The 14,289-nt window shown below is 41.6% G+C and overlaps 1 protein-coding gene across 8 annotated transcripts in view; it reads right to left on the bottom strand.

Moving 5' to 3' along the window:
• The window catches only part of NHSL1 (NHS like 1), a 258,143-nt gene that overhangs the window by 63,964 nt on the left and 179,890 nt on the right, over positions 1-14,289 (bottom strand). The window lies entirely within an intron of this gene.

Below are 14,289 nucleotides of genomic sequence, written 5' to 3' on the forward strand. Positions count from 1 at the left end.
TCAGGCTTTTTAACTCAATGCTCGTTCATCCAATTCACTCTCCAGCAAATCAAGTTTTCCTCTCCTGGTTTCACTCTACCACAAACAGTGACAATTGTAGATAATTTCTGTTTTCACTACTCTGACAGGATCTTCCAAAATCCTTCACAGTGTACCAGAGAGAAAAGTGGATACTTTCATGTCCATCCTTTGTATAGCCCAGGCTACTTGTGAGTATACGGAATTTGAACTGGCTGGGACAGTGAGGCTTTCAACTATTGTTTCCCAAACACGCCCCCAATCCCTTCCTCCTATTCCATAGGCAACATTTATGAGTAGAAAGGCTCTACAACTGAATCTCCATGGAGCTGTAAATGAGGGCTGCATTCTCGTGTAAATCAGGATGCACTTCTTTCCCACCTCTCTTCCCTTCCCCCCGCCCCGCCCCTTTCTAATGTCCCAAGACCTGCATTTTAATTGTCCCCATCACAGAATTCTTCTTCGCATTTCCTTGCTCTCAAAATACTTTCCCCCGCCCCTTACAATTACAATAATGGAAACAGCCCAGCAATCTTACATGTTGAATTTCATTCAGTCACATGCTGAGCTATCCTGATTGGGATCAACTTGGAAACTCCATTAATAAAATTAATAATAAGCTAATCAAATGATTTCTGTCGAATAAAGAAACTATAATTCAACAAATGATACCAGTACAAGATCCTGACCCGAAAAGGCTTTTTGAAATACACTTTCACCTCATGACTTTAAATATTCCTGTACATAAGCACATCTACTTTTATATTTAGAAGTGAATTACTATTTTACTGAAGTTAAAGAGCAAATGGTAAGTGCCCCATCAATCCGCTCAGCAGGGCATGCCCCTCACACAATGCCAAGATTCAAGAAGCAAGTCCTCCTTTACAAAGCAAGGCTCCGCAACTGCCTTGGGTTAACAATGAAAGGGTTCTTCTTTGGGGGGAAAGAAATAGCAGCAGCAGGGGTCTCAGTCTGCCCCAAAAGCTGCCGCAAGTTCTAGCCTTTGCAGTGCAGCATGCAGAAGCAGGTGTTCTTGAGAAGCATCCAATTCCCAGCCCCGCTAGTTTATCTCAGAATCACAACTGTGCAGAATGGAAGTGATAACATTTTGAATTCATACATTGCCTCTCAGCTGAAAGGGCCCCATAGTGCTTTACAAACAAGTGTGTTTAATATCACAGCCACCACTGGGAGCAGGTCCCAGAGGCACTCTGTCTGGCTCACCACTGAGGCAGTCAGAACATCCTGGAAGAGAACACACCAGAGTGGCAAGTGCTTCAGTGCTTGAAAGGATGCTACATGCTTTTCCCCCAGGCTGGCTTCCACCCCACAGCTGATACAAAAAAGGGCCAGATGTGGCCTTGAACTTTTTCAGCCTCTCTCTGGGGAACGTAGCACTACCAGCGATACTGTGGCTCCCCAATATCCCTTTGTTTGCCAGACGCGCAAGGACATGGACTGAGGCTTCCTCTTGTGTACATGCAAGGTGCCCTCCACCCTTGCTCACCTGTGCAGGGCCAGCCACATTCTAGCCCTACATGAATAACCACCACTAAAAATGCAGCCACCTAAGGGGTGAAGGCAAGAGTTGGACAGACAACCAACATACAGCACATACGAAACAGGTGGACTTACAAGTGCCCGGTCCTCGGTTGTCAAGGTACTGATAAACTGCATGGTACTTATTTTACCTGCCATGGAAGGATGAAGGGGCTGAGCAAACTTTCTGTGATTTCAAGCAAGGGTACACTGATTTGCTGGTAAACATATGCTTCTGGAGGGGTAGTTGAGAGTAAAAGGAGGGAGAGAGGTAAGCGAGAGAAACAAATTATACTAGTAAAAGCTTGGCTTTGCCTGTATAGCTCTATCTACACAAGTGACTTCTGCTAGCACAGCTATATCCGTCAGGAATCGATATAGTTTGCTACTCCCCTGACCAATAGAGTTAAGCTGGCAGAAGTCTGAAGTGTAGACCCTGGCCTAGGTACTGGACCAAATCTAGATTAACTACGTAACATATGAATTATCTTATTTATTATCTGATGGTGGAAGGAAAATGAGTCCATGGTCTCAGTCCTGTTCCTCAAGAACAAGTATCCACATCCCTGGAAATAACCACCATTATCAGTGGCACCCTTGTTGGCAGTCTCTGCAGAGACATTAAGGACTGAATAAGCCTGGAGATTCAACACCATACCACCACCCCAGACTCTCCAAAAGCACATCAGCAGCGGGACAGTGTCATGAAGCTTATATTGTCACTGCCTATGCTGTTCCTGTCCTATAGATAAAGGATTTCAGTTTCCAAATCCAGCACATTTCATTAATAGTAAATGCAACTATAAAGCAGAGGGGGAAAAGCTATAACTGCCCCACCCCATTCATGTTTGTAATGAAACTCTAACACCCAAGCTTAAGCATCCAAATATGGATTTGGGGGCTGGGTGGGGGGATGAGGGAGAATCCTTGGAAAATTTTGAATTCCTTCATTCGAGCTGCCATATGTCTTCAATAAGCATAAGGTTCCTCTCATAACTACCTCTGATCGGGAAGGCTCCGGCGTGACAGAAGGTCTATGTCTCAACCTCACTTACACAAAGTAACCTCTGTGACATTCCCAGTCTCCAGTCATCCTTGGAAGTAAGATTCTGGACCTTTCCCACAAATCTTGACCTCCAAAATTACAACACAGTCAACCACTGCAATCCGTCATATAAACATGCTTCTTCCCCAGATGGATACTTAGTGGCTTCTGTGAACTTAGTATATTGTATCAGTCTAGACTAGTGATACTCAGACCGCAGTGGTTCAGGAGCCAAATTAGTCATCAGCATTACCCAAAAGAGCCACAGTAGAGTGAATTCATTGTTTCATTTACCATAGTACCATATATTCATATTTGACAGTATGACAGGAGATATATTTTGTATGTATTCTCACAGCAAAATGACTGAACAAATACTAAAATTTTATCTACTACAATTGGTTAATAACATGGTAAAAGAATCCTGATTGGTTAATAACTTAGACTGGTTAATAATTAAATCACACAGTATTTCAAAATCATGTGCTGCAAAGAGACGCAGGAGACACATTGAAGAGCCACTTGTGGCTGCCGAGCCTCAGTCTGAGTATCCCTAGTGGACAGGTTCCACATCACAAAGCCACCACCACCACACTGGCACCCTGAGAGTTATCTCAAGACTGAACGGGCATGGAGACTAAAGTATCCTCCAAATGTGTTTCCTCAAGGTCAGAGGTAGGACCATAAAGGTGAGACAGTTTGGGGAAGTTTGTACGGTTATCAGCACCCCAATAATTAAAGGACTTCATCCTCCAGTGCTGTCAATCTAGCAGTCACAACACCAGCCCTAAAATTAATTTAAATTTTTTTCTATTTTAAGAATGGGTTATAGTAGGACAAGAACAGCACCAGCACTAGCAGGGTTCATGTCACAATCTAAATATCACAGCGGGTTGACCCACAGTTAGGATGCGAGCCTGGACTTGGGAGAGACAGGTTCAATTCCCTGTTCCGTCACAGACTTCCTGTGTAACCTTGGGCAAGTCATTTAGTCTCTCTGTATCTTATTTCCCCATCTGTAAATGGGATAACAGCACTTCCCTACCTCACAGGGAAGTTTTTTGTTTTGTTTTTTGTTTTATAAACAACACACTGATCACATTTATTGGTGCATGTGCTTCTTACAAAAGTGATGGACCCACACCCCCTCTGCTGGCCAGGTGGAATGTGTTGGGTCACAGAGAACAGGAGGAGAGGCTGGGCAGGAGGTCGGTGGCAGGGTACAGCTACTGCTCACCCAGACGGTAGCTAGAGCCAAGGGGCCCTGTGGAGCATCACAGCTCACAGCCCTTAACAGGCCAGCCCTGGCTGCACGGTCCTGCCCTGGGTCTGGGGCAGGATGGTTTCCTCTTTGGCAATGGCAAATGGTTTCTCCACCTCGATGGTGCCACAGTCAGCAATGGTGACATCCTTCAGGGGCTTGTCCCAACTGTCTGTCTTAGTGTTCTCCACCTTCCTCACCACATCCAAGTTGCGAGGATAAATCCGTTAAAGGTTATCAGGTGCGCAGATACTAGGATCACGTTGGCCATATAAGTAGCTACTCTAGATATACACAGGTGTTTGGCAAGTTCAAAATATTTGATAAAATGAAACCAAAACATTATTTCCCTTTGAGTTTATCAGAAAGTAATATGATGAAATGGTAAGGGATATTTTATTTGATGAGACCATTAATCCAAGCTGCTCCTCTGGTCCTTCAGAATTAAACAACACAGCTTATTTACTTGGGGGCAGAAAGGTTCAGAGCAGCAAGAAAAGAGGAGTATTTAAAAAAAATGCACATCATCTGGTGTCACAAATGCCTATTCAAAACCTTGAGAGCAGTGTGCAGAATCGCTGGCAAACTTCTGCTTCTCTGCTTTTTCACCATACAGAAGTCTCTTTGCATATTCAATTTCAGGCAAGTTGAACAGTGCTCTTTTTTGGCTACTGTCAACATAGATTATTTTGTTTTGTTTTAAAGTCTGCCAATAACACTGCAACAGTGGCACTGTAGTTTATGATAAAGGACGTGCACATGTTTTAAACCTTTGAAAGACAGAAGTGTGGTAAACGAACGATCAGTTGTATATGGAGGGCTTGAAACACTGCACCCATCCCCCTCTTTAGAATTAGGTTTCCAACTGACCTGTTCCATGACAACCATCTGGAACAGTCACCTCCTGACAATGACAGCCATATAAGAGGTCTGTGCCTGTGAAACTATCTGGAAATATTTGGTTTCCTCAGAAATATTTAAGGCAGACCACTGAGATAGCTTCTTTTATTATCTAACCTGCTCCACTGCTACCAGTCTTGTGAAAATCTGAGGCTTTAAGAACCAGGCATCAAAACTAGAGAAATCTGGAATGTTTATAAACAGGTTTACAACATATCTGCCAAAGGCACTACAGCAATTTTGCGTGATGAGAATGTTTTCAAGAAGCGTTGAATGTATTGTGTCCTCTACTATTCCTGCTTATCAGACTTCATGACTGTATTATGCAAAACTCCGAAAATACTCAGCAACTAAAGAATCTAGTCCTGCTCCCACTCACGTTAATAGTTTTCACCATTTATTTCCGTGCAGGCAAGGTTGAGTCCACGCCCCAAACGACACACACCATGAAATCCATGTAATGAGAGATGTGCCAAGTTACTCGCCGATGTACTTGCCATAGGCTCAAAACATAAATGTTAAAAGTGTAAGAGTTAGCCACCATATTGTTCAGCAAAAAGAAACAACAGTCACAGATGCTCTGGAAACCTTTTAAAAGGATAGTTTTAAAAGATACAAATGCCTGGTTGAACAGGGAACTGCACTGTGAAAACTATTCCAGTGTATCTCCATTTTACATTTAATAAGTGAAATAATGGAGGAGAGATGTGTATTTCCAACATCAAATTTCATGTTTTTGCTCTTAAGAGACATGCCAGTCACCAAAAAATAAAATATATCAGTGCTACTCTTCTGCAACTCTTCTGTCCATGCAATATGAAGTGGTTTCCACACGTATCTCAGGAAGGAGGGTATATATAGTATGACCATAGGCGCAGGTTAAGTATACTACGTAGAACTGCTCTCTGAGTCATCTCCCCATCAATCCCTTTAAGCAGCTGTTGCTGACAGAAGGAAACCAGGCTAAATCAGAATGTCACCCACCATATACAGTCTGAGCACATGTGCCCTGTATCTCCAGTGACAGAAACAGGAAAGTGGGCACAATCCTGCAAAGTGCTGAGCGCCTCCTCCAAGATTCAGGGTGTTTTCCCCTTCCATTGATTTCAAAGGGATGCTCCATACTTCACAGAATCGGGTCCTTAGACAGTATACTTCTTTCAATTAAAAAAGGCTCTTGTAAGAGACTAAGGAATACCAAGCAGCTCAGGTATGGAAAAGAGTGTGTAATATGTACAGTTTTATTCCAATTCCAGTCACCTTCCCTCATGCCATCAACTATTTGTTAACCTTGAGGTGGATCCAAAAGGCTGTTTTACTTTAGGGATAACTAAATTATAAATTAGAAAGGGTTCTTTCCCCCTTGGAGCCAATCGTGTCTGGCCAGCTCAGGGTATTTTTCCTGAGAACAAAAGTTAGTAGTTCCCACCACAAAGGCACTCCCAAGTGGAAATACATTCAGCTGCTCTCCTATCTTGAACTCAAGTTGCTCACAATGGCTTCTTTCAAGACAATCTCGCTCTTCATGAAGCACGATACTTCTCCAGCTACTAACAAATTATAATAATTAAATCTGGGATCAGGAGAAGGAGAAAGAGGGGGGAGGGAGAAGTATTTTATCCAAAAGCAGTTGTAAAAGAGAGGTCCATGCACCACTTAACCCACTGGGGAGCCATGCCCAAAGCCTCTCTCCGCATAGGCAATTACCAAGCAGGTATTGATTTAAAAGATATCACAACAGCTCCCTAATTTATTCATGCTCATAGGGGATTAGGGACTGCAGATGCTGGAAAGGAGGTCGGGGGAGGGGAGGAGGTGAAGGAGGAGGAAGATGAGAAGGAGAAGCAACACAAGGGTAGATAAAAAACAGACTTTGGTCGATCTGATTTTCCTATTGAGGCCACAACACAAGAAAGCTAATTCACCTCTTCAACAGTTCAAAATCTTCCCTCATATTCTCCAGCTATCGCATATAAATAAGTTGCCAAAGAGAGACAGGCTTTTAGGCAGAGCTGCACATCAGAAATATAGCAGTTTCTTCAGGTAGGAACATCTCCAGTCAAACATTGTAAGATTATGAAGGAGAACAGAGAACATTTAGCTACTCTGCAACTTTTTAATGTTTTGTTTTAAATTTAGGTGGGCAACCATTTTAATTTGTTCATTCCTGAACTTAGTTAAGGGAATATTAGCTCACAGAAGTTTGTTTGTTCCCCTGAGAAATATCTTTTTAGACTACATTGGAAAATATTCTTTACTGTAAATTTAAAATGTTCCCTGTGGTTGATTGTGAGCCTGGGATTTGGTTTATAGAATTGATCAGAACCTAGGATGACAGTTGAAGAAAAACTAGTCTTTCCAAAATCTAGATCTCCTTCAGATTTGTCAGATAAATTCAAGTTTATTGGTTTTTCAGAATCAATGCTTGTGAAAATAAATTATCAGATAGAAAACTTGGATTGGTCTTCTCGTTTTATTTTTTCTATTGTAGGAGATTTTGGGGATGAGTTGGAGACCAACAAAGTCAATCATAAGAAATTCATTTCTGAACTTTTCTCCCACAGTGCCCCCTCATTCATTTCACAAGTCACATTTGGCAGCAGCTATGTATTTGTCGATCTGTAGTAATATCCAGCAACCATTTTAAACTAATCCCAATCTGCATTCTCTCTAAGGGTGTCCTGAGGGACACACACTTCCTGCTACTTTCATGTATTTAAAAGTCACAGAAATAATTTGGATAATGTACCTCCATCTCTCCTCCCTACATTGCTCATCCTGACAGTTATATCTATATATGGACCAAGTGGGTTTTTCATAGAGTGGAGAGGCAGGAGACCCGAGTTCTTTTTTCATCTCTTCCACTGACTTTCTGTGTCACCTTCAGGTAAGTCATTGAACTCCCTATGCTCTGAGAGAAACACCCTCTGTATAATGGGGATAGTAATACCTCTCCACTTTTGCAAAGTGTTTTATGCTGTATAGATGAAAAGGATGCAAAATATCATCATTATTACACATTTACAGTACTGCCAACCGCATGATCCAAAAATCATGGATCAAACCCCACCAACATCATGAGCCTTAAAAAAAAAAAAATAACACTTTGCCATTAGATGTTGGGACCTTTAGGATGCGCAGTTTCAAGATATTTTTCTGCAGTAAGGAAGGCTAGATGCTTACTTTATGTAAATGAAAGATGAGATTCCCAGGTAGTAACTTAATTCCAGCAATTAGGGTTTTAAGAAAGACACCAAATATTGTGAGACACTTGATAAAAATCGCAAGAACTGGCAACATTGCTTTAACACAAGTACAGCCTCCCTCAGACAAACAAAATTATGTACTGACTTCATATAAACACGTGACTTTGTGTTGTGAGAAGGTACAAGGAGGAATCATAATTTACTTAAGATGCCACTGCAAACTGAGCCAACATCCATCCTCAAGTATCTGCAGAAAAAGTCTTTTGCTGGTCAATGGATGTATTGATCTCATGCCACCAAACATAAAAAAAATTGGAAAACAAAATTTAAACAAGACCTTTGTGTGGTTCAATTCCTCTTAACTAAAATGTGCCTATGATGCCCTTAAAATGAAAGGTTAGTCCCATAAATGTACACTGTTAATTTATTGAACTTTAAAAAAAAAATCATCATATGGATGCCAGCGCTGGATTAACCTTTTGTGAGCCCAGTGCCAAACATATTTGTGGGCCCCCATAGGGGCAGTGGAGCATGGCACAGAGAGGTCGGTCCCCAGAGCGAGGGGCACGGCCCCGCTCCATCCAGCCCAGTGCGAGGACACTGTTTACAAAACGACAGTGGCCCACCTGACCCTGTGCTGCTAGCGTGCCCCTTCCCCTGACGGATGGACCTGCACCCCGCCACACAGCCCCTCCCGCCCCCAAGAAAAATCCCTTTTGTGAAAGAATTAAAAACTTTCACATCCTTTTAGCTGAGTAACAAGAAAGGTTTTACTCCAGCTCTCTAGTCCTCAAACAAAAACATGCAAGACAGAACTTCATATTCCTGATATACAAGGCTAACAAAAATAAAATGGGGAATACAGGTAGGTAGGAATGACACCCTTAAAAAGGAAGGTTAACTGTGCAGGAGGTTAGAAGTGGGACAGACACCCTTATCCCCATTAGTAAACTACAACTATACGCTAACTAACAAAACTATTAAAAACTATTTACAATCTTTTTACAGGAAAGTTGAGCCAAAGAAGCTAGAAGCTACCAACACAGGGTTCCTTCCCACACTGCAAGCGGGAACTGAAGAGGCAGTTGGTCTGAACTGCCACGTACACCCTTAGCTTGCAGCACAAGAAGGCATAGTGCACAGATGCAGAGCAAGGGACACAGTTACTGAAGAATTTCTGGTCCCGGTGGGGCGTGGAGCACATGCATGCACACCCACAGTGAATAGCCATAGGAACCATCAGTCCGAGAAGAATTATAGCTGATGCTCAACTAGCTCATGACATTGAGACTTCGTGAATGTACAAAATGCCCTTTTGGAATTACCAGTGCTGTAAGTGCCTGAGCAAGAACAGAGTTAACAACATCAACAACAACGCGGCATTTATATAGTGCTTGGTCTCTTCAAAACAACCGGAAAACCTTAACTAATGAATCCTCAAAACATCCTCACAAAGTGGCTAAGGCGGCCCTTTTCACAGATGGGAAAGGGAAGAAAGAGGTTAATAACCTGCGATATGGTTTTGGGCAGATCAATTACAGAGCTAGGACTGTAATGAACTGCTGATTCTATTTTGTGCTGTGCTCACACCTCTAAAAGAAGTCTCCCCTTTAAATGTTGTCTTACCTGGCTAGGGTGGACACAGGCAGGGCTGAAGTTGGTTATAAAACATTTTTACAAAAATGTGCTATTGACTAACATGGGGCCAACCCAGCAAGCCTTCTCCCCATGGGACCTCTAATGACTTCAATGGAAGTACTGTGCCAGGTATATAAAATGCATTGCACGAGTGAAAATTTAAAGCAATCCAGAACTCAGTCTGTCTTTAAAAACGTTCATGCCACTAGATTTACTACTTATAATTGAAAACCTCGCAACCTACATGGCCATAGCATCTTTGTCATTTCAGTATCAAGTTGATAGGTACATTATATACAATATATATGACATAAATACATTAAAAAACCCTTGAAAATTAACAGCCCAATGACCTTTTACAAGGGGTGAGGAACTCAACTACCACATGAACTGAAGCTGCAGATACTCAGCATCTCTAAAAGTCAAGTCAACATTTCATAATGTGTGGGGTAATTTCGACATAGGCAAAGAGCCTTAAGATGCCCACACATGTCAATATAATATACACTATGATTTCAAGCCTGCCACATCTTAATTAGAGAGGAGCTATATACCACACAAACATGTACACAAAAAATTCTGCAAGGACTCTAAAGTAATATAGTGACAAATATTTTGGCGTGTTTTCAGCCAAGATACAGAGTTCACAATAAACTGTATTGTGCAATTCAGTTATTTTTAAAAGATAAATCCTTTGTTAATAAACAAGTTTGAAAAAAAGGCAAAGAATTATCAGTAGTTAACAAAGAAAGGAGTAAACGTTGGCACCTTTTAATACAGTTTTAAAACTGTAGCATGTTTCACTTCAGGTTCCAATGGATGTATTTTAGAGCCATATACAGTGGTCTAAATTCTGCTCTCACTCGCTAATGTGACTAACAGGACTGGCAATTTGCTCTTATACTTAAATTGCCCAGGGCAACGAATTAGACACTAGTTATGGAAGTGAACATAAACACAAATAGAGGAGCCATGTTGTTAAAGTAGGCAGTTTTTAAAGAATAAATATTTTGGTCACTAGCACATACAAAAGCCAGATAAGAGTAGTTAATCAGCAGTCTCCAGTAGACTTAGGGGGGAGGTTTGACCGCAAAAGGAGAGTGTTCGATGAGAGTGTTTAAAAAAAAAAAAAAAAATCAATGGTGCAAACATGAATGAAGTTTCCACCCTTAGGAAAACTTAATCAATAAAACCTCAATAATTTTGTTTTAGGATGCACTGTGATGTGAAAAAGCCTCTAATTTCTTTGCTCACATTTATGGATGATGATAAAGATACATTCTATTCTTCAGCAACTTTTATTAAGTATTATGAAATACAGTGTTAGGTGAAATACGATATCGCTGGAGTTCACAAAATCCACTGGTGTGACAAAAAGTGTCACATGACAATATCCTTATTTTATAACCATGCAGAAAGTTATCGAGTGCAAAAACACCCTCAATCACAGAAATATCCCCCAAGCATACAGTAGTTATAAGGAATTACTATTTTACATAGAGTCCAAAAATCATGCCAAGTTCATTACAGACCTGTAAAGAGACATTCTCCAATCTAATTTGCTTATCACAGCTGGTTTGATTCATGAGTAAACTTTGTAAAAGGATTTTAAGTATAGACACCTAAAATATCCAAAACATTCCCCAGTGTTTAAATTTCTGTCACAGTGCCCATTTCAGGCATCAAGAGATGAAACAACTCTTTCTCTGTGCATGCTTTGAGAACACTTTTTTAATGGAACACCAAACAGTACTAACATTTCCTTCTGATGAATGAATCCCATTGAAGACAAGGAAGACAAAATAATCTTCACCTACATCAGACACAAGAGAAAAACCTGCACTACACTACAGCTCTCCCTGAGTAACTCTGGGGCAAAGTGTTTGGCTTACAACAAGTTAAATATACTGCTACAAAACTCTCTTATCTATTGTGCACTGAAAGAGTGCCTCTGTCTCGGATACTATTTAATTATTTAATCTGACACGACTGCTACCATCTGTTCAGTGCTCTACTCAGACACTTCCAGCTCACTATCACCGGTCTAGCAATGCCTTTCATGTTCATCAGTCAAATGTTTAACAAACAAAAGGAAAAGCAGGTAGATGAAAAGGGTGCTGCTACAAAAAGCTGAAGGAGCTCATTTAAATTAAACAGGGTTGTCGAACTTTCTGTGGAGAAGGGCTAATTACAAATTTAATTAGCGTCTACAGACCAGAAACTTAAGGTTAGGGGCCCCTAACAGCCAGAACACAAAACTGCAGGAAAAACACTTTTTAAAAAACCCACTCATCTGTTTTCAGCAAGGGCCGAAAAGCCAATGGCATCTCATTTGCTCCCTAAGGAAGGACCTAGACTAAGACATTGAAAATCAGAGAGAAAAGTTGGTTCCAGCCTTTATATCACCACAGTTTTAAAGTTCTACCACTGTACTCAACAAAGGAAAAGTGTAAGAGATTAATGCTTCTACTAAAATTGAATAGTAAAAGTTGTCATTTGAATTACTATCATTAGGCTTCAGAGTTAAAACTTAAGAGACAAATGTTGACTTTTCTCCAAATTACTGTTTCAGAGTAGCTGTGCATTCCAACTGAGTAATCCACAGAGTAGCTGTGCATTCCAGAAAAGCCTAGTTCACACTTGGAAGGGATATTTCCAAACCAACAGTGTGAGCAACTGAATTTTAAAAAACAAAACATTAAATTCGACAGACACTTAGTCTGTCACAAGGGCCAGATTTATACATCATGTCAGTCAGATCCAGCTAACAGGCTGGATGTTTGCCATCGTATTGACAAAGTGTTGTTCTAAAAAGAGATAAGAACTGCAACCTAACAGTTAAGCCCAGTGCTTGAGGGACTTCTATTTAAAAATGACAAATACTCAGACTGAAGCAAAGCTCTCTCTGTATGGAAGACATATGGAGACTGATTAAATGCAGCTCCACTCTGGTAAGTGACTGTATCATGGGGTTTCATATATAGTCCCTCACTGACTCCAGGTCAGATTATTTGCTCAGTTTAGAAGTAAAATGATGTTTTGCTAACTGCTAAAACTGCAGGCGAAGCCAGGGATCTGAAATTCAAGATGTGCTCTTTCTAGTTCATACACCCAAATAATCCAGACCCATCTTAATATTTTTAGGAGATTATGAATTTGATTGATAAAGATAGTACTGTTGATGTAATATACTTAGACTTTTGTAAGGTATTTGACTTGGTATCACATGACATTTTGGGTGAGTGGTAAATAATGAAGAGGACAGGTCACTGACACTGAGCAATCTGGATCAGTTGGCAAACAATATGCACTTCAATATGGCTAAATGTAAATGTAAACATCTAGGAACAAAGAATGTAGGCCACACTTATAGGAGAATCTTACAGGAGAGGGGACTCTCAGTAACTCTGAAAAAGATTTGGGTGTTGTGGTGGATAACCAGCTGAACACGAACATCCAATACGATGCTGGGGCCAAAAGGGCTAATGCAATGCTTGGATGCATAAACATGGGAATCTTGAGTAGGGGGTAGAATGGTTATTTGGCACTGGTGTGACCACTGATGGACTACTGTGTCCAGTTCTGGTGTCCACAATTAAAGAAGGATGTTTATTTATTGGAGACAGTTCAAAGAAGAGCTACGAGAATGATTAATGGCTTAGAAAATATGTCATAGTGATAGACACAAGGAGCTCAGTCTATTCAGCTGAACAAAGACAAGGCTTTGTTCAAAGAGAATGGCTACGCAGGTTGTGTCGGAGAGAAGGCTTTGGATTCTTTGACCATGGGATGGTCTTCCATGAAGGAGGAGTGCTGGGCAGAGACGGGCTCCACCTTACGAAGAGAGGAAAGAGCATCTTTGCGAGCAGGCTGGCTAACCTAGTGAGGAGGGCTTTAAACTAGGTTCACCGGGGGAAGGAGACCAAAGCCCTGAGGTAAGTGGGAAAGCGGGATACTGGGAGGAAGCACAGGCAGGAATGTCTGTGAGGGGAGGGCTCCTGCCTCATACTGAGAATGAGGGGCGATCAGCAGGTTATCTCAAGTGCTTATATACGAATGCACAAAGCCTTGGAAACAAGCAGGGAGATCTGGAGGTCCTGGTGATGTCAAGGAATTATGACGTGATTGGAATAACAGAGACTTGGTGGGATAACTCACATGACTGGAGTACTGTCATGGATGGTTATAAACTGTTCAGAAAGGACAGGCAGGGCAGAAAAGGTGGGGGAGTAGCACTGTATGTAAGGGAGCAGTATGACTGCTCAGAGCTCCGGTACGAAACTGCAGAAAAACCTGAGTGTCTCTGGATTAAGTTTAGAAGTGTGAGCAACAAGAGTGATGTAGTGGTGGGAGTCTGCTATAGACCACCGGACCAGGGGGATGAGGTGGATGAGGCTTTCTTCCGGCAGCTCGAAGAAGCTACTAGATCGCACGCCCTGGTTCTCATGGGTGACTTTAATTTTCCTGATATCTGCTGGGAGAGCAATATAGCGGTGCGTAGACAATCCAGGAAGTTTTTGGAAAGTGTAGGGGACAATTTCCTGGTGCAAGTGCTAGAGGAGTCAACTGGGGGGGGAGCTTTTCTTGACCTGCTGCTCACAAACCGGGAAGAATTAGTGGGGGAAGCAAAAGTGGATGGGAATCTGGGAGGCAGTGACCATGAGTTGGTCGAGTTCAGGATC

This window comes from Lepidochelys kempii, chromosome 3 (assembly GCF_965140265.1).
Source record: "Lepidochelys kempii isolate rLepKem1 chromosome 3, rLepKem1.hap2, whole genome shotgun sequence".
NCBI classification, from domain to species: Eukaryota; Metazoa; Chordata; order Testudines; family Cheloniidae; genus Lepidochelys; species Lepidochelys kempii.